The sequence below is a fragment of the Periplaneta americana genome, chromosome 5, assembly GCF_040183065.1.
Source record: "Periplaneta americana isolate PAMFEO1 chromosome 5, P.americana_PAMFEO1_priV1, whole genome shotgun sequence".
Lineage (NCBI taxonomy): Eukaryota > Metazoa > Arthropoda > Insecta > Blattodea > Blattidae > Periplaneta > Periplaneta americana.
The window spans coordinates 97,320,478-97,342,253 of NC_091121.1; positions in this window are offsets into that span (position 1 = coordinate 97,320,478).

Consider the following 21,776-nt stretch of genomic DNA (forward strand, 5'->3'; position numbering starts at 1 on the left):
ACAATGCCACACTCCACACAAAGCTCTTCACTTAACAATAGTAATGGTACTAATAACAGTAGTATTAGCACCAGTACGACTACCAGAAGCAGTAGCAGATTGAATAGCAGCATCAATCTAGGGCTAATAGTACTGGCAGTAGTAGCACTACAAGTAGTTGTAGAAGTAATAGCAGTAGTAGTTGTAGTACGGGCAGAAGTGACAGCGGTAGTATTGACAGCTGTAGTTTTAGTATAGTAGTAGTACTGGCAGACGTGGCAGCAGTAGTGACAGTAGTAACGATAGCAGTAGGCCTAGTGGCAGTATTAGTACTGACAATAGCAGTAGTAGTACTAGCATAATATATTTAACGCGATTTTAACTGAATAGGTTGTACAACGTCAAAATTCAAGATAGGTGAGAAATTGATTAATTTTACTTGGAGCTTTCTATCGATGAGAAAGTAAATCTGTCACTTGGAATTCACAGGTTAACTACACTTTCGAAGGAAACCATGCTAAGGGTTTTATGACGTATTAAAATTTATCGCTCTAGGCCAAGTTTGAACCCAAGAACCTCGAATCCAACGATTACTATGACAGACACTATGCTAAGAGGAGATCTTGGCTGAAAATATATGTGCTTGGCATAGGGAGTCCTTCGGAAAAACCGACGGAACTGAGAAACAAAAGAACATGTAATAATAATAATGTATGTATGTATTTATTCACACTGCAATGGGTATATACCCGGTGGCAGTGGTAACTAATTACACTCAATAATGACAATAATAAGCTTGTTAATTAAAAATACACTTAATAATAATACCAATAATTAATACAAATAATTAATACTAACAATAATTTATTATAATAATAATAATAATAATAATAATAATAATAATAATAATAATAATAATAATAATAATAATAATAGGGAATATCCTAAATTAAATGAAGCACACTCACTTAAAATAACATTTAAAATAAATCTAATTTGTATCTTAAATCTAAGTTCGAACTAAAACCCACGAGCATGATATGTTCATATCTGCACAAGTACCTTTCCACATTACACTCATTTCGCTGTCAACTCACTCACTGCACTGGAACTACGACACATTTCACTGATTCTATCCTGATTTCACTAACACTTCAAAAACATTTCACTGTTCAAATACTTTGCACTGCCACTATAAACTATAAAGCTTCCTCGACAGGAACACGTTTCACTGACACAACATAATTCTTCACTGATATAACACTTCAATAACAAAATATCATTTACATCCTTTACATACTGTGTATAATTATCGTCTATTAGTAAAGTCCTTAAGCCTATTTTTAAATACGTTTTTGGTTGTTGGTAAAGCCTTTAGTAAGTTTGCAGGTAAAGCATTCCAGTCCCTGATAGTACGATTGAGAAAAGAAAACTTTCCAGTGTCCGTCCTCTGTCTTCTTTCCCTCAATTTATATGAGTGGTCGTTCCTTGAAGAGTAATTTGGCGGTTGCAACCTATTTTTTATTTCTCTCCAGGCAGGTTCACCTCCGTATGTTTTGAACAGTGCGCATAATCGAGTTCGCGTTCTCCTGTCCTTGAGTGTGTCCCATTTTAATGGTGAATTATTACAACACTTGAGAGCCCGTTTTTTAATCTTTTCCTGTGTCTTAGTATGTTCTAATCTGTAAGAATCCCAACATGCAGCACCATATTCCATTACTGGACGTACTAGTGATTTATATGCAATCTCTTTGGATTTATCAGAGCCTTTTCTTAGTACCCTCATCACAAAGTGTAACGCTCTCCATGCTTTTCCCGCTGTGTCCGTAACGTGTTCACCCCAGCCGAGATCGCTGCTAAATGTTATTCTGAGGTATTTACATTGTTAACTTCCGGAATAGTTTCACACCCTTACGTATACGATGCGACTATTTTATTTCTTTTCCTTGTAAAGCTGATGGCTTTGCTCTTTAGAGAATTTATTTTCATTTTGTTGGCTATTGCCCAATCATTTATTCTATTTAGGTCAGTCTGAAGAAGAGTAGTATCTTCATAACTTTTTATTTCCCTGTATACCATACAATCATCCGCGAATAAGCGAACCCTAGACAAGATATTAACTGGCAGATCATTTACAAAAGCCAGGAATAGAAGAGACCCCAAGACACTCCCCTGTGAGACTCCGGAAGTAATTTCAATTGGGTTCGATAATTCCTCCCCTACCCGTACTCTCTGAGTGCGACAAGTTAAAAACTCCTTGGTCCACTGGAGTACTCTGAAGTCAATCCCCGTTGATTGTAGTTTAACCAACAATATATCGTGTGGGACTACATCGAATGCGCGTGAAAAGTCAATAATCACTGCATCTACTTGGCTACTGGAATCTATTCCGTCTTCTAAATCCTGACATACAGTTACTAATTGACTCTCACATTAATAGCCCCCCTAAAATCCACGCTGGCAGTTATGTAATCAATTTGAGTTATCCCAATGCTGCCTTAGATAAGCTGAAATCAAGTGTTTCATCTATTTGCAAACCACAGAGGTGAGGCTGACCGGTCTGTAATTTTTTGTATCTGAGCGAGACCCTGACTTATAAATTGGAACCACTATTGCATCTTTCCAATCTCGCGGGACAGTACCATTGTTAATTGATATTTCAAATGTACGCACTAGATAGGGAATCATGGCTTCTCCTCCCAATTTCAGTACGTCTCCGGCGATACCATCAGGTCCTACTGATTTATGAGTTTTCAATTTAGAGATCCTTCTCCTTATGTCCCTAGGCTGAGACGGTTCCTCGTATAGGATGAGGAGATTTTCATTAGATTAGTATTTCGTGTTAATATTCTTATATGGATAGGATGCGCGGACGTGTAAGTTAGTTTCAAAATCTGAGACGGAAGTAACAGGTGGAAAGGAAGACCGAACCCAAGCTAGGGGGACAGGAAACATGTGTCCAGGCGTGGAGTTGACTGATGAGGGAATGCATGGACTTTGCCTGCGGGTGGTCAGTAAGATGACGCCAAGCCAGGTTCCAATAGAGATGATCTGGTATATGTCAGAGGATTGTCAGGACGCCGGAAGTAGGGGGATGTTCTAGTTAACGAACAATTTTTGAAGAACGCGTCTTAAGTGACGTAAGTGTAATCATGGCCAATCAGGATTCTTAATAGAGACACGTGATATATAGATAGGAGGGTGAAATTCTATGTTTGGTGGTTGAAAGTAGGGGATAGATTTGGCAGATAGACAGAAGGCAGATAGACAGTGTTCGGAGAAGTTGCACTCCACATATTCTCGGCAAACCTAACTCGGAAGTATAACAATTTACGGACTTAGAATTTTTTAGTGGGTGTAGTAAGAAGTCGTGTGTTGCATTATTATTATAAGTCTGAATTCTTTCCTCTCATCACGTTATCAACTGTCCGTTATATTACTGGTGTTTTATAGTACAAATTATATAATTACGTGAACTCAGAAATTAGTATATCAACTTGCGGGAAGTGAGAGCGAGATATTATACACTTGGACGCGCATTTCTGCTAATCTGAAACGAACACTTAATAATAATAATAAACGTTTTCATAGTTCTTACCAACAACTTCTGGTGTGCGCCTACATCATTTCAACCTACGAGCACGTCTCCCAAACCCCATGTCCCGACCGTTTTGCAGCTGACCTGGGAACCTCATCCTCTACCGAAGTAATCTCGAGGAGGCTGGCGCCCAAATTAATCAGTGTAAATAATTAATTATTAACAACGACGTGCTTCCTCGAGATACTTCAATATACGACTGAGCTGGCAGCCGAGGGCGACGACGACAGTTACAAAATTTGGCGTCCCAACGTCGGGCACGAGATGAGCAGCGAGGCCCGAATGAACAACGAGCTACAAGATGAACACCTGATGGCGTGAGGAATCCACAGGGATCGACGAGACAACATCATGCAGACCCCGAGCAGCTTGCAGTGTCATGCAGTGTCAACGACCGACGGCCACAACACCGTGCAGACCCGAAACAGCTGAGAACAACGTTGGACGGTGGGGGAGACGATCAATCAGGCGTAACCTAGAAGACGTCGATACGTAAGCATAAAGGGTTTCATTTCAATTGTTGTGTCCATATATATGTACATGTGTGTAATTCATTTTGGTAGGGTTTATTTTGTTTTTGAGTTTAAGGGGAATTGTTGAAGATATATTATATATTACATGTTGCTAAGGAGCAAGACTAGAAGTAAAAAAAAAATGGAGACTACAGCAGGGACGAGTACTAGCCAAGATAAAGAAAGTTCGCGAGGTTCGGACAATGCCATGTCGAATAATGTGTTAGAGCGGATATTGGAGCAGATGAATCAGATGAGGAACGAAATGATAGAAACTAGTAATAATTTGAAGAGTGAGATGGGTAATTTGAAGAGTGAGATGGCTGAGAATAGTAGCAGGCTAGAGAGCCATAGTAGCAGGCTAGAGAGCCAGTTCGGTAATTTGAAGAGTGAGATGGGTAATTTGAAGAGTGAGATGGCTGAGAATAGTAGCAGGCTAGAGAGCCAGTTCGGTAATTTGAAGAGTGAGATGGCTGAGAATAGTAGCAGGCTAGAGAGCCAGTTGGTGGAAAGTTCTAAAATAAACCAGGAACAGATTGGACAATTGAAGAATGAGATGATAGAGAATTCCAGGGAGAATAGGGACCAAATAGACAGGTTGGAAAGTAGGTTAGTAGATAGTCTCCAAGAGATAGAGGATAGAGTCAAACAAAGTGTAAATAGAGAGAACGGGGAATTTAGAGAGGCTATTATAGAGGAAATGGATGGTAAGGTCAGGGAAATAAGCCATGTGATCGAGGAAAGACTTAACAGCGTAGGACAGGAAGTGGTGAATCTGAAGGCGTTAATGGATAATAGGGAAAAGGAAGATACGAATAAGGTCATGGAGTTGAGTGAGAGAATTAGTAGACTGCAGGCTAGAATGGAGGAAAATAACGCCCGTGATGAGGAAAATGATAACGCCTCGGAGCCAACGCTACCTGTTTTCACGGATGGGAGCCGGCCCGTCGCTTCGGGAAGTAGTGCGACATCAGGTGTCCACGATGTAGGTAGAGTAGGAGTTAATCAGGCGTCCCGAAGCCACGAAAACGCTCCTCCGTCTCAATCAAGCGATCAGCCGTCTTTAAATCGTCCGAGCTACCCCATCCATGTTATAAACGAGCTAATGTATCCAACGTTTGATGAGGAGGAATTTACAAATCCTCACCAATTCATCGGCGAGTTAGAAAAATATTTCCAGCTGAAAGGGGTACCGGATGAGTTAAAGATGACGATCGTAAAGAAAAGTTTGAGGGGAAGACCCCTGAACTGGGTGTTGGTTGCCCTAGGTGACGATGTCAGCTACGGCGAATTTCGAGAAAAATTTTCGAACAAATATTGGGGCCCAAGGCGACAACAGCAGCTGAGGGCGGAAATCACGCAGGGGCGGTATGACGTAAAAAGAGGATTGTCAAAAATCGATTATTTTCTAGATCTAGTCAGGAAGGGGAAAAGCTTGAATCCGCCCATCCCGGATTCCGAATTAATACATATGGTAATCTCCCACTACCCGGAGAATATTAGGCACAACATGATAGTAGCCAATCCGAGGGATTTCGGGGAAACCATTGATTTGTTGGCGGCCTTCGACTTGTCGGATGCCAGCCATGAATCGTGTAGATTAGGACCCGATAGTAGACTGGAGAAAGAAAATGTCAAAACCGTGACGAAATTGGGGCGGAGGGCAGGAGAAGCCTCCCCACCCCACAGAGGGTACAATAGTACTAACTATAATGACGGTTGGAGCAGGGATCGGCCAAGCAATGCTGGCGGTCGTGGTTTACAACCTTACGATATTGACAGGCAGTATAATGTAAACCGATTTTCTAACAATGTTAGAGGACGGTACTGCAATGATCAAAGGAGTGAAAACGTACAATGTAATGTTAATAGAAACGGCATGAGCCGAGGGAGTGGTCCCGTCAGGCGTGTGAGCCACTTAAGGTGGTGTCGAAATAATGATGGGATTGATAACTACGGGATCCGAGGCCAGCCTCACTGGTTAAGGAATCGGGGATATAGGCAGGGCTACTGGAGGCCTAATTTCTTTGCAGGGGGAGAAAGGCGCAATTGGAGGCGCCCCGGTAGATTCAATGAGAGGAGAAGTATGTCTCCTGATGTAGTTTATCAAGGTGGAAATGACCCAATGGCGTATGACGGAGTCCGCAGACGATCCCATTCTGAAAATGGCGATCAGGTACGTCTTAATAGACAGCCAGGTGACAGTGTGTCAGGTCCTCCGAGAGTGACCGAGAACGTCCGTCCCGGACAGGCTGGGACTTCTCAACAGGGAAACTGAGACCCGGGAATCTTACGGACTCGGAGATTTCTGTGGCGATAGATCGCAAGATCCTGTCTAGAGGGTCCACAAATTTTGTTAATGTGGGGAAACAGCGCGAAATCGCATATCCCAATAACCAAAATCAGAGTGTATACGAACTGCCGCGAGTAGACGCGACAATATACGATGTTAAGTGTAGCGTGCTATTGGATTCCGGTTCCACGAACAACGTTTGCAGTATGGAGTTTTTCTCCCGAATTAAGGAATCAGGGGTTAAGTTGCAAGTGTTGCCATTGTGTTCTTTGTATTGTGCGGGCGCGCTGGGAAAGAAACGTGAAAAAGTTCGTTTTCAAGTCATGTTTGAATTGGATGTTGGTGGAGTGAAGCTAAGTGCGATATTTCTGGTGATACAGCGTCTCACCACAGATGTTATAGTAGGAGTAGAAAGCTTCTACGAGTGGGAGGCCTTGATAGATTTCAGTACGCGTAGTTTGACCGTTAGAAAAGATGTGGAATCGTTGCTTCAGATACCGTTCGGTCCGGATGTTGATAATGGTATGATAGACGAGAGAATGAGCGAGGAAAAAGAGTTACAAGGGGAACTGTTCTTTGTCGAAAATTTAAAAATTTTTGACCATATAATTGTAGAAGTTAATCCGTGTGAGGAGCGTGGTAATTATGAGGACGTCTGTGATTTTCTTGGTAACGATTGTGATGTATGTATGGAACAGGTTGTTTATTCGAAGTATTTAGGTGTCGACGGCGAGGGAAGCGCGACACGCGACCACTTAGGTAGAAGCCCCGTGTTTACAAGCTGTCAATCAGAGGACAGGTTTCGCTCGGTGAAGGAGAAAGTGGACAAGGCGCACGGGTTGAGTGACGGACAAAGAGGTTATTTGACGAAGGTCATTGTGAAGAATATTGACGTATTTTCCGAAAAGCCCGGGTTGTGTAATGTTTACACACACAAAATTCAGGTAGAAGGCGCGGAAGAATTCCGGCATAAATGTAGGCCAATCCCCTTGTCATTAAGAGAGCAGGCCGACCAGGTAATCAGCGACATGTTGAGAGATGGTGTTATAGAGATTTCGGATTCACCTTTTGTTAACGCATTATGTTGGGTTAGGAAACCAAACGGGAGCTTAAGAGTTACATTAGATGCGCGCCGTATAAATTCATTTTCTGTCAGAGACAATTTTAGGACCGAGGCTATAGATACCTTATTGGGTAGAATGGGTGAGTGTACAGTCTTCACTAGCTTGGATCTGACCAGTTCATTCTGGCAGATACCATTAGCACTCGAGTCTCGTAAGTACACAGCGTTCTTACATAACGGTCGAGTATACCAATATACGAGATGCCCGTTTGGTATCGCGAGCTCAGGAGCCGCATTGTTAAGGGCGCTAGATATTGTTTTCGGCGAGACAACGGGAAATCTTCTTGCACAATACGTTGACGACTTCTTGATATACGGCAACGACGTCGATCAGCACATAAAGCACATTGACTATGTTTTGGGTAGGCTGAGAGACGCCGGTATGACTGTAAAACTGGGTAAGACGGATTTCTTTAAACGAGAAACCGACTTTTTGGGATATGTGATCTCCGCGGACGGAATACGTCCTAACAGGGACAGGATCGATAGTATTTTGAAGATACCGTGTCCGCGAAACAAGAAACAGGTCCGCCGGTACCTAGGAATCCTACAATACCAGAATAGGTTCCTAGTCAACTTTGCAAAGCACGTAGCACCATTGCGGGAACTCTTAAAGAAAGAGACGCAATTTAAATGGGGCAAAGAAGAACAAGAAGCATTCGAACGCTCGAAGGCTCTCTTTGCCGAATCTGTCTTATTGGAAAGGCCTAATGGTAGCCTACCATATCAAATTTATACAGACGCGTCTGGACTCGGATACGGCGCCGTCCTGTGTCAAGTAGACGAAAATGATGAAAGACATGTGATCGCCACAGCCTCCAGAGGGCTGTCGAGAACTGAGAGCAACGCCTCCATAACCGAGATGGAAATATCGGCTGTATATTTTGCGTTGCAGAAATTTAGACAGTACGTCTTTAATAAGCCGATTACAGTTTTCACTGACCATGTGAGCTTATCATTCTTGAATCGCTGCAAGCTGACTAATTCTAGGATATCGAGATATGTGCATGAGATCCTGGCGTATGACGTAACCATTACGCACATCCCAGGATCTGAGAATATTTTCGGCGATTGTCTTTCTCGCCTGAATTTCAAGTCGGGACTTCCCGAAACCATTACCGCTCCTAATTATGAAATAGCGGTAATGAAGATGCACGTTACCGGCAACGATAACTCATTAGTTGCAAAATTCAAACGGATCTCGGAATTACAGGACTTAGATCCTGATGTAAAATGCATGAAAGACGGCGCCACAGAGATTTCCTCGGTCACAGACGAGAAAGTGGGGGTGTATAATGGTGTATTGTATAAGCTACATGGCCGGCAGGAACAAAAGTGGAAAGTCTACATTCCTAAGAATCTGGAGGAGAAGCTGATAAAGAGCTTCCACATATCTATGTGTCATTCAGGTTGTGAACGAGTGTCACTCATGATCTCCGACACGTTTTATGTTAAGCAATTGGCAAGAAAGGTAAGAAAGGTGATATCTTGCTGTGAACTATGCCAAAAAGCAAAACCTCTTAACGTGAAGTATGATGTAGTACCACAGGCAATTGTAAGAGAAGCTAAGAATGAGTTGGTGGCGGTAGATGAACATGGACCTATGCCGACATCTTCCTTCGGTTACAAGTACATTTTTGTGACTTATGACGTGTTTACTAAGTTTGTGAAAATATATCCTATGAGATCGATCACAAGTAGATCTTGTGCTAAGAAGTTGATTGAGGACTATATGCCGGCTTATGGGCCGATTAAGTGTATTCTAAGTGATAATGTGTCAGTGCATAAGTCCAAAGTGTTTAGTAAGATGCTGTATGATACTGGGGTGAAGTTGTACAACTGTTCGTCTTATTTTCCTAGTGGTAACCCTTGTGAGAGGGCACTGAGAGATATTTCACTGTACTTAAGGGTATTGTGTCACAAAAATCATAGGGACTGGTTTAAATACTGTAAAGTTATTGAAAGGGTAATGAATCATTCGATCAATCCAACCACCGGCGTGGCCCCGATTACATTGATGTTGGGTCAGGACCCGGAACCTATGATAGAGAGACTGCCAACAGCCATTAGTAGCGATACACCTCCCACTCCTGAACAGCTGTGTAAAAGGGTCATTGAACGGATAAAAGCTAAAACCGAGAAGCGCCTAAGGGGTGTTAAAAGGTACAAGCGTAAATGGGAGCCATCCGTTGGGGATGCGGTCCTTGTCCGAGACGTAAAGTTGTCCTCTATATTGAGGGGACGTTATTCGAGAATGGAACTGTTGTATAAGGGCCCGATGACAATTCAGAAAAAATTGGGTGACCATACATATGAGTTGATGGACCCAAAGAGTAGCAAACTTATTGGGCGATACCACAAACAGCTGTTAAGACCTTTCAAGGTTGCAGCTAGTGTATGAGATAGGATAAATAGGGCCAATTGGTATTTTAAAAGTATTATGTACCTCTTAGTATAATTTTGATTCTGGTTAATGGTTATTATTTCGGTTTTATGGACGTAAATGTGTTGTCAAGGTTTCAGATAATGTATGAAGTATGATATAAAGGGTTAATTGGTATTTTAAAATGTATTGTGTATTGTTTAGCATATTTTTTTATTGTGGTTCATAATTCTTATTTCTATGTTATGAGTTTAAGTATGTATCAAGGAACCGATCATGAATGTGAGTGAGAGAGCGCCATTGTATTCGGATGTGCCCTGAATGTTACGATTGGATGCTGTATATATGTCAGGTAGAAGTCAGTTTAACTGGCGTGTGAGATGTAAGCAGGCGTGAGGTGTGTATATAGATTCATACATGTAAATAGTTGTAAATATGTAATAATTGTAAGTGTAAAGTTGTAAATTGTTTATAAGCATAGCAAAAGGTGTATCCAAGTGTGACTAATTAGGGGACACCGGAGACTAGTAGCGAAGGTATTTTTTTTTTTGGGGCGTCTCATAACAACAAATATTCCCTTGGGAATATTCTTTGTTATGAGAGGGCATTTGAGACGGTTCCTCGTATAGGATGAGGAGATTTTCATTAGATTAGTATTTCGTGTTAATATTCTTATATGGATAGGATGCGCGGACGTGTAAGTTAGTTTCAAAATCTGAGACGGAAGTAACAGGTGGAAAGGAAGACCGAACCCAAGCTAGGGGGACAGGAAACATGTGTCCAGGCGTGGAGTTGACTGATGAGGGAATGCATGGACTTTGCCTGCGGGTGGTCAGTAAGATGACGCCAAGCCAGGTTCCAATAGAGATGATCTGGTATATGTCAGAGGATTGTCAGGACGCCGGAAGTAGGGGGATGTTCTAGTTAACGAACAATTTTTGAAGAACGCGTCTTAAGTGACGTAAGTGTAATCATGGCCAATCAGGATTCTTAATAGAGACACGTGATATATAGATAGGAGGGTGAAATTCTATGTTTGGTGGTTGAAAGTAGGGGATAGATTTGGCAGATAGACAGAAGGCAGATAGACAGTGTTCGGAGAAGTTGCACTCCACATATTCTCGGCAAACCTAACTCGGAAGTATAACAATTTACGGACTTAGAATTTTTTAGTGGGTGTAGTAAGAAGTCGTGTGTTGCATTATTATTATAAGTCTGAATTCTTTCCTCTCATCACGTTATCAACTGTCCGTTATATTACTGGTGTTTTATAGTACAAATTATATAATTACGTGAACTCAGAAATTAGTATATCAACTTGCGGGAAGTGAGAGCGAGATATTATACACTTGGACGCGCATTTCTGCTAATCTGAAACGAACACTTAATAATAATAATAATAAACGTTTTCATAGTTCTTACCAACAACTTCTGGTGTGCGCCTACATCATTTCAACCTACGAGCACGTCTCCCAAACCCCATGTCCCGACCGTTTTGCAGCTGACCTGGGAACCTCATCCTCTACCGAAGTAATCTCGAGGAGGCTGGCGCCCAAATTAATCAGTGTAAATAATTAATTATTAACAACGACGTGCTTCCTCGAGATACTTCAATATACGACTGAGCTGGCAGCCGAGGGCGACGACGACAGTTACAAGGCTTGATAGAAAACTGACCCGTATTTTCCACAGAAGCTAAGTGTGATATTATTGCCCTCATCCCAAAAACAGTGGCATAATAGGAACATAATTTTTCTGCTTTTTCGCTGTCCTGTACGATAAATTGATTGCGGTAATTTTTTTAGGGGGAGGCTCGAATAGTTTTCCTTGCGTCGTCTCTTCACATATTTATAAAATTCCCCCCACCCGTTTTGTTCACCTTTGAAAAGTTGTTTTAGGTAATTTTCCTGCGCTATCTTCTTCGCATTAAGCAGTTCTTTCGATAGTTGTGTGAAATTTGTTTGTTTTGCAAGGCTTTCCTTGCGCTGTCTGTAGGATTTCCTTAGTTTTCTTTTCAGTTTCCGTATGTGTTTATTATAATATTCCGGATCGGGATTGTTTGATAAGCGTTTAACCGGGATAAATTTCTGTATTCCTGTTAATATAATCTGCTTGAACTCCGCCCAGCATTCTTCTACACTACTGCCCTTCACTACCCATAATGAGTACTTTTCTCTAAGATAATTGTGGAAGCCTTCTCTGTCCGCTTTGTTATATTGCAAGATATTTTTGTTCTTTTTTCCGCTTTGCTTGTACTTAGCATTCCATAATATTTCAAGAATTACCGCGTCGTGGTCACTAATACCTGGAATCACTTCAATACCTGCGACTATTTCTGAGGGTCTCAAAAGAAATATGTCTAGTAAGGAATCTCCCCTTGTCGGCCTGTCTACACACGACCCAATCTGCAGGGTCCGATTTGCAGGGCGGTTGGGTCGGACGAATTGGTTCTGCTCTCCACACGACCCAACCTGCAGTAGGCTGATCCGCTTCGTTTTGAAAATATATATCATGGCACGTTCACTTTCCAAGTTTCAAAAAATTGGAATTGCATTGAGTTTGTTGTTACAGAACGACAAATAGGTACTATATGAAAAAAATTTTCAGATCAAAAAAAATATTTAGGCATATATATATATATATATATATATATATATATATATATATTTTTTTTTTTCAAGATTCAAAATGTTGACAGTTCACTGTGCAGTGATGAAGCGTTTCCCTCATAACTTAAAAACTTGTTAACTTTTCATGTTCTCTCTTTTTTTATTTTATTGTTGAAACTCATGTTTACAATATCATGGTCTTTCAACTACAGTCCTAAATGAACAATATTATTTTTATTTTGTGTAATAGAAAATACTGATGTTTGACCACTTTTTAAAATGAATTTATTTTTTATCAGATAATCTATCAACAGTAGAGAAGTGATCTTGCATCATATTGTAGCTATGACATGCATAAATACACACAAAACATTTCATCACAGAATGTTGGATAGTTTTTTAGTTATATGGGAAACGCATTATCACTGCACAGTGAACTGAATTTTGAAAAAATAACAAAGTAAATAATTTTTTTAACCGTAAAAATATTTTTTTTTCATATAGCAGAAGGACAGTTGTCTATGCGGATGACGTGAATTTGTTAGGAGAAAATCCACAAACGATTAGGGAAAACAAGGAAATTTTACTTGAAGCAAGTAAAGAGATAGGTTTGGAAGTAAATCCCGAAAAGACAAAGTATATGATTATGTCCCGTGACGAGAATATTGTACGAAATGGAAATATATAAAAATTGGAAATTTATCTTTTGAAGAAGTAGAAAAATTCAAATACCTGGGAGCAAAAGTAACAAATATAAATGATACTTGGGAGGAAATTAAACACAGAATAAATATGGGAAATGCCTGTTATTATTCGGTTGAGAAGCTTTTATCATCCAGTCTGCTGTCAAAAATCTGAAAGTTAGAATTTATAAAACAGTTATATTACCGGTTGTTCTGTATGGTTGTGAAACGTGGACTCTCACTTTGAGAGAGGAACATAGGTTAAGGGTGTTTGAGAATAAAGTGTTTAGGAAAATATTTGGGGCTAAGAGGGATGAAGTTACAGGAGAATGGAGAAAGTTACACAACTGCATGCATTGTATTCTTCACCTGACATAATTAGGAACATTAAATCCAGACGTTTGAGAAGGGCAGGGCATGTAGCACGTATGGGCGAATCCAGAAATGCATATAGAGTGTTAGTTGGGAGGCAGGAGAGAAAATGTCCTTTGGGGAGGCCGAGACGTAGATGGGAAGATAATATTAAAAGAGATTTGAGGGAGGTGGGATTTGATGATAGAGACGATTTATCTTGCTCAGGATAGAGACCAATGGCGGGCTTAATTGAGGGCGGCAATGACCATCCGGATTCATTAAAAACCAGTAAGTAAGTAAGCAGGACAGTGTTTTATACATATTAATTTTCATTATTTTACAAGATACAGTAATGGAGGGAAAAGAAATGTTTAATATTTCCAAAACTTTAGTGCTGTAAGCTGTACCTAACCTCTTAAAAATAAGAAAACATTTAAACTCTTCTCATATTTTCGACAAAGCATAGGTGTGCATATTGATAACGTTGGTCCTATTGTGTTGGCATGCTGTGCACTACATAATTTGTATTTTTTTCGAGAAGAATTTCTAAAGCCTGATTACGCATATCTCTGTTCAGATAATTTGCGTTTGAAATGTCCCATAAACAAAGCAGATCTTTATACAGTTCAAAAATATCCCTTCAGACTTCTTTCTCCTTTTCCGTCATTTCACGTCACACTCACTGTCACTGCTCTCAGTTCTTCATAAACACCACTGCTGCAAGCTGCAACTGACAAGAAATCAGCCCGATCGTGCTACACACGACCCAACTTGCAGGGTGTTGGAGTGGGGGAGTCGGCAGATTGGGTGGCTGCCCGAACCAACCACCCGACACGAGGTTTGTTGTCCCTGCAAGCCTACACACCACCCGATCGGCAGGGTCTCTGCGAATCGGACCCTGCAGATTGGGTCGTGTGTAGACTTGTATTAAGTTATGTTTCCAGATGAGTGAGTTTACTAATGACTGGGCTTGACTCATCCCTCCCTCTATTGTCCCCTTCCAGTTTACCTGGGGCAAGTTCAGGTCCCCCTCAACGATAACATATTGACCGCGGATTTGTCTATTTTCCAACATATCTCTTATTTTACACAGTACGTTCAAGCCTTCTTTCGGGGCCCTGTATAAACCGATGATGTGTAATATGTTTCGCGAATAATCATCCGCTATGTCTACACCCAACATTTCGAACTCCGAGTCTTTAAAATTTTCAGCGCTCTGCAAACACTCTTTTACACATATAAAAACCCTCCCCCTGTTCCTACACGGTCGCGTCTGTATGTTACATAATCGTTTCTAAATAATAATAATAATAATAATAATAATAATAATAATAATAATAATAATAATAATAATAATAATAGATGTGCAAGAGAAGCTCATAAAATAAGTACCAGAATATTGGTAATATCCAAATTGCCCTAACAATATAAATAGTCTATTTTATACACGACTCAAGGAAACATTGCAATTCGTATATCTACTGTTAACTATAATATACAGGGCTACTACAAAGGCTTTACCCGATTCCATAGGCTTGTATTATGAAAAGTATGAGACATACATTATTGAAAGTTATACCAATAAAAAGAGAAACTCGTCAAGTTTTTGGTCCATCAACTGCTACAGGTGCTCGATGTGACCTCCTCGCGTCCCGCGTCCTCTGTAGTCTTAACTCCTGCCACACCCGCTGGAGCATATCACGACCAACTCTAGCCACTGCCGCACGGATCCGGTTATTAAGTTCTTCAAGATTAACTGGCAAAGGAGGTACATACACTTGATCTTTGACAAACTCCCATAGAAAAAAATCACAGGGAGTCAGATCTGGCGACCGAGGAGACCAACGGAGAACACACCGATCGTTGTTAGAAGCCCGTCCACACCAACGCTGTGGTAGATGCTCATTAAGATACTCACGCACTTCCAGATGGAAATGTGGTGGAGCCCCATCTTGTTGAAATAAAAACGCTGGTTTATCTTCATGTAACTGAGGCATCAACCACTGCGTTAGCATGCCCAGATAAATTTGACCAGTAACCGTGTTTTCAGCAAAAAAAAAAGGGTCCATACACTTTTCGAAATGTAGTAATTATACACCTGGTAGCAGCCCTTTAATGCACCTCATTAAAGTACACCTATTCATTAAAGTTCAGTTGTTCAGCCAATCAGAAATCACCGTTGTAGCATTATAAAAGCGCAAGTATCGATTATTCTCGGATATGCAATCGAAAGACAACTAGCGAAACGTCACGGAGGCTAGAAATCCAATACTGTCGCAGAAGGTTATGTTCTGTTACTATAATAATTAGCGTTAATTGTAAATAATATTCAAATAAATTCAATTTGTCATCTCGTTTTTCAATGTCTAAATCAATTTCCAGGTTATATCAAGATTAATGTTCATGTTACTCTGTAGATTATATCAAGGTCAATGACATTCGTTCCTGGGAAAAAATCAATACTTTCGCGTCTGCGCACATCTCACAATTTAGAAGGCCAGTTCCGCTCCTCACTTAGATAACCATAACATGAATACTTATGAATAATTTCAAGTTAGAAATATGATCGAGCATAAAAAGTCGTATGAAACTTGCGTATAATGGTAATTAAGACGCTCGTATGAAACAAACATACTCGCGTCTTAATTACTACCATTATAGGCTCGTTGCATAATGTACTATATATATATATATATATACTTAATATTTAACTCTTGCGGCGAATTTCGATGAAACCCGGAGGGCCCAATTAGTCAAATCCACTCTCCTCACCTCCACGTAGGTGTCCCCTAGGATCTTTTAAGATGCGAATGAGAGAAAGCAACGGAAAGCTACCGCATTTATCTTTCCCAAGAAAAACTGCAAATATGGTATGATGAGTCTTTCCACGGTAAAAGATTCAGGACGTAAACTATCCCCTCATTCGGATGTCCGGGAGTGGGATGTGGGGAAGGACACATTATGAAGCAACCCAAAAGAGAGAAGAAAATATGATTGAGTAATAATGAAGCTGTGTTGGAAAGAGTGGATGAAGAAAGAATGATGCTGAAACTGATCAGGAAGAGGAAAAGAAATTGGCTGGGTCACTGACTGAGGAGAAACTACCTACTGAAGGATGCACTGGAAGGAATGGTGAACAGGAGAAGAGTTCGAGGCAGAAGAAGATAGCAGATGATTGACGACATTAAGATATATGGGTCATATGAAGAGACAAAGAGGAAGGCAGAAAATTTGAAAGATTGGAGAAAGCTGGGTTTGCAGTAAAAGACCTGTCCTTGGGCAGAACACTGAATGAATGAATGTTTATTTCGTCAATGTAAATGTTTGGAGGATATTTCCTTGAATTTATTCTTATAATAATGTTAATTTATCTCATCGCATTCAATTCAAGGTCCAAATGAAATTTCTGGTGGAAAAAAGAAGGAATTTGTACAGTTTTTCTTAGGATTCTCCTGTTGTCCCTGCCATAATTTTCACACCTCATTTCCAACATCCAATGAGAAAGCGACCACTCTTGACAACTTGCACTGTACCATGACACATCCTCAGTCAGAGAGTATGAGTTTGAATTCTGACCGGCCACGTTATCTGTGAGCAAATGTTTATATCTCTTTGTTTTATTAAACTACTGTTTATGGACTTTGATCTGTGCAAGAATATTAAATGCCTTGTCATTTACTTTCCTGAAGATATAGTATGTTTCACACTCCAAACACTACTTAATGGCTATTATTGATTGTATTAAACATATTTGTATTTATGTTACTATTCTTGAAAAGCTAACACAAGCATTTTCAGTAACTATTATATTTCCTACCAATATCAATACGTATTTATTTCCTTCATGTCTTGGAGTAGCAGAGTTAGATCCTTTTGTCAGTATTCTACTTTGGTGCTAAGAATTCTTTAACATAAGCCATGATAACTGTTCTTAACGTCATTACGAGTACTCACAAGCATTATGGGATGGAATAACATCTCATCTTCGGATTTGACAATAGTTATTTATGCAACTAGTGCGATAAGTGGACTATTATCGCTCGAGTGTGTTTTTGAATAAAGAGCCGTTAACCGCATTTTTAATCACATCCCACTAGTTGCATACAATATTTTATTCACGATCATTTAACAATGTTTATTTTTTGAATAGTGATAGACGTTAACAATGAGGGATTTGAAATTATCAGTGAAAATTCTTCAGAAAATTTGACATCTGGTTTTAGTTTATATACGTAAATGCACGGGATGGGTGAAATATATAAATAAGTACCGCAATTCAATGTTTATGAGTGTTATTTTTTCCGTAAATTGAGAGTTAATTATATGTTAATGTGAATTAAGAGTTGATTACCGCACTCAAAATGATTATATCTTTACCATTGCAAAAATAATTATGAATAAGTAGGCATTGTTAAACGATCTGGATATTGGTATTTAACTCAATTATAATTGCAGAATTTTTTCGTGCGTATCAAATGAGAATATGGTGGTTTATATACATAGTATCCATATAAACGTTTTTGGCCGATCGTGTTTTTCAATAACCTTACCGATGTTATTGGTAGGCCTTGTAATTTAAACTTACAACCTTCGAGCATTATAGAGATGGCGTTCAATACTAATCTATCGGATGAACGTGGCACCAAAATAACAGCTTTCTCAGATCAGCTGATCTCGGGGAAAACATTACACAGTATGGTGTACGTACATGCAATTTATTACAATGATTGCGGATATGACAGCCTATCCTAGAAAGTATTGAGATAAAAAAAAAGTTTTGGTAGATCCCAATTTAAAAGTGTCTTGTTTTAATGGCTTATTTTATAATACAACGTGAAATAATTTAAAGATAAGTCTGCTATAAATGTCTCATGAAAATATGAGATACTTTTACTACATTTTTGTAAGGAAATTGGAGTTAGAAGTTACTGAAAATGTATTAAGTAAGACTGAAACAAAGGAGTTGACACAAGAAAGGACACTATTGTTTTTAAAAAATGTTTAATCATGGCAATTTGTTTACGTCATTTGACAGTACATTGCACTTTTTTTTCGTCTGAAAGTACCCTTCATTTGGGGGGGAGTGAAAACATAGGTTATGTAACTTTTATTGATTTGAAAAAATGTAATAATGTGAGAAAGTTTCTTACAGAAACATTAGGCCTAAATATAATGGCCTTGGTTTTATGATTAACATCTTAAGGGCTCTACCAAACCGTATATTTTAGAAATTATTCGTAAGTTCGGCAAGTTTATTTACTAGTAAAACTAGAATACAGGCCTACCGTGTATTTATATAATATTTTAGTTTACAGATTAATAAAAAAAATACAATTTATGTAATCCCATAAAAAGGAATAGGTCACAAACTAACAACCACTTATACAAAGAGTAAGGGAAAGAACATAGTTTTTCGCTCTTTCGCATAAAATTAATGTTTAAAAAATGTAACGAAAAATGTTAACCCATTATGTTTCAGAGTTATCAAAATTTTCTCGGTAATTGTACGTAGGTAACAATGAAACGTAATGTCTTGTAAGTTAGGCTATAATTAAATCCTCACAATATACCTTATAACTAAATATAAAATTACAATAATAGGTAGGCCTACTGTTAAAATGAAAACTTACAAATGAAGTCATGACACAATAATTATTTATATAAAAACTAGAAGGAAATAATATTTCAACATTATTTCACATAAATTGGATATTTAAACTGGAATTAAAACAATATAAATAACAGTGTAGGCCTAACATTTTTTTTATACATTGTATTCTGATTTTGTTTCAAACCTGGGTAAAACTACTCTTGAATCAATGTCCTTATAAATCATATATGTTTTTTTTTATCCATAATGGAACTGAAAGCTTCAGTCACAAGCTCCGTGCACCTCTCAACTGGCTGAATGTGACAAGAAAATAAAGGAAATCCAACGTCGAAATTTCTGGATCATTGATCAATACTTCGATGCCATTTTCTTAACATACGGTGAAAATTGGTGGTGCTGTAATTCAATTTTCGGCTAAACTAGCGCTGAGGTAGTTCCCTTTGTACCTTGCATATTCGAATCTGTGACAGGTTAGGTTTGGTAATTTAGGCGTTTGTTATGCCTCGCATATACAATCAACTGCGTATCCACAAAAAATCCATTCTAAATTAAACGATTTTCACTTCCGGAATCACGCGAACTACTCAACGCTAGTTTCACCTAGCTAACTGTTTCAGTTCATCCATAGGCGCATAGCCGGGGGGGGGGGAGGCGAGCGGGCGCATTTATATGCCATTACCATTTCTAAAATTTAATAGAACACTGTAGTTACTTTGTTTAAATAACTTGAGACCTACTGAAGATTCGATTTCAAAACTGAAGCAGAAACACGAAACAAACAGGGTAATTTGAAGTAGGCCTAGGTCTATTTGTTTTTCTGTATTTGAATTCGTAAGCGTGATGATGCGCATTCGACAAACACACATCAATCTGCTCTTTCTTTTTTAGATAGGCCTAAATTGCTGGCAGTGAGTAAATCGTACACGTACTGAAGTTTTCCGGAATAAACATAATTAAATAATGTTATCGTGCTTTAATACATTGCAGTGAGGTTATTAATATGCATGAAGTGTAACCACCTACACAATATTATCATTATTTCTCTTTTTTTGTGTCAAAATCAATCCAAAACACTCATATTTTATTCCACTATACATACATCGGCCTTTCCATATTCCATATCGCAGGCACGGATACAAGGGGGGTTCTGGGGGGCTATAGACCCCCCTATCAATTCAAAGACTTTTTTTATTTAAAATGTACAAAGCATTATTTTTTTTATTCATATAACTTATATGATTTCTTCACTCTCTAAACTTAATATTATTTTGCTATTTTCTTTCGCATACAAACTCTCTTTACAGTTCGAGTGAATAGATCAGGTAAGTGGTCGCATTCCTTAGGGGTCGTTACCATGGGGTTTAACAATAGCTCGGACTTCGGAACGGAAATCTAACGGTAACCACCCCTACCACACTGTAGCTAGGCCGCTACCAACACCTTTGTTATCGTACTTTACAATAGCCACTACATTCGACTTCTGAATTGAGACGAGAAGTGATCAGTCCGTACAGGTGAATTATTTAGTGTAACAGTTATAAGAAATTATAAAATGTCGAAACGTAAGTTTCAAACAAATATCTTACAATTCATCAAGAAGCCGTGTGGTGAAGTGAAAGAAAAGTGCAGTACGGATGACAATGATACAACTGATGAAGAAAAGTGTATGCCTGTTAATACCGTAACAGTGGAATCGGTTATGTGCGGTGAATGTGATGACGCTAGTTCGACGACTCATAATGTATTAGATATTGGTTGCTTAGTGGAAAAAGAAATATGCAGCAACGAGATAAAATACAAAGCTCTAACAAATCCGTGGGTTCCAGACGAAAAATATCTATTTCCGAAGACACTAGAATCGGGACAGTCTAGACAATATCAGCGTGCGTGGCTTAAAAGATTTCCATGGCTCTCTTACAGTAAGAAGAATGAAGGTGTGTTCTGTCACGTGTGCGTTTTATTCGGATCTAAAGAGGGAGGGCGAAGCAAAGTGACGTTACAGAATTTAGTTACGAAACCTCTAAGAAAATTCAAAAAGGCCTCTGAAATATTCAGGAGACATTCAGAGAACAGTTATCATAAAACTGCTCTCTTAAAATGTGACAACTTTAAACAAGTGTTTGAAGGTAAGGTAGAGAACGTTCTGGTTCAATTGAATAATGAAGTGTTACAAACAGTGCGCGAAAACAGGATGAAACTTGTCCCAATAGTAAAAACAATTATTTTGTGCGGCCGACAAAATATTCCATTAAGAGGACACAGGGATGATGGTGCGATTGACTTGGAAAGCGAAAATCAAAACGAAGGTAATTTCAGGGAGCTTCTAAAATATCGCGTTGATGCCGGTGATCAGATTCTGCATAGTCATCTTAAAAATGCCCCCAAAAACTCATCTCTAACAAGTAAAACAACGCAAAACGATCTCATAAACTGTTGTGGCACCATTATTGAAAAGAAAATTGTTGAAGAGGTTAACCAAAGTAAATATTTTTCTATCTTAGTAGATGAAACAACCGACATCAGTTCCAATGAGCAACTGTCATTATGTGTGCGATTCGTAGACCGAGAAAAGTGTTACTTGCATGAGGAATTTTTGAGATTCGTAGTGGTGCAAGATCTAAGTGGAGAGGC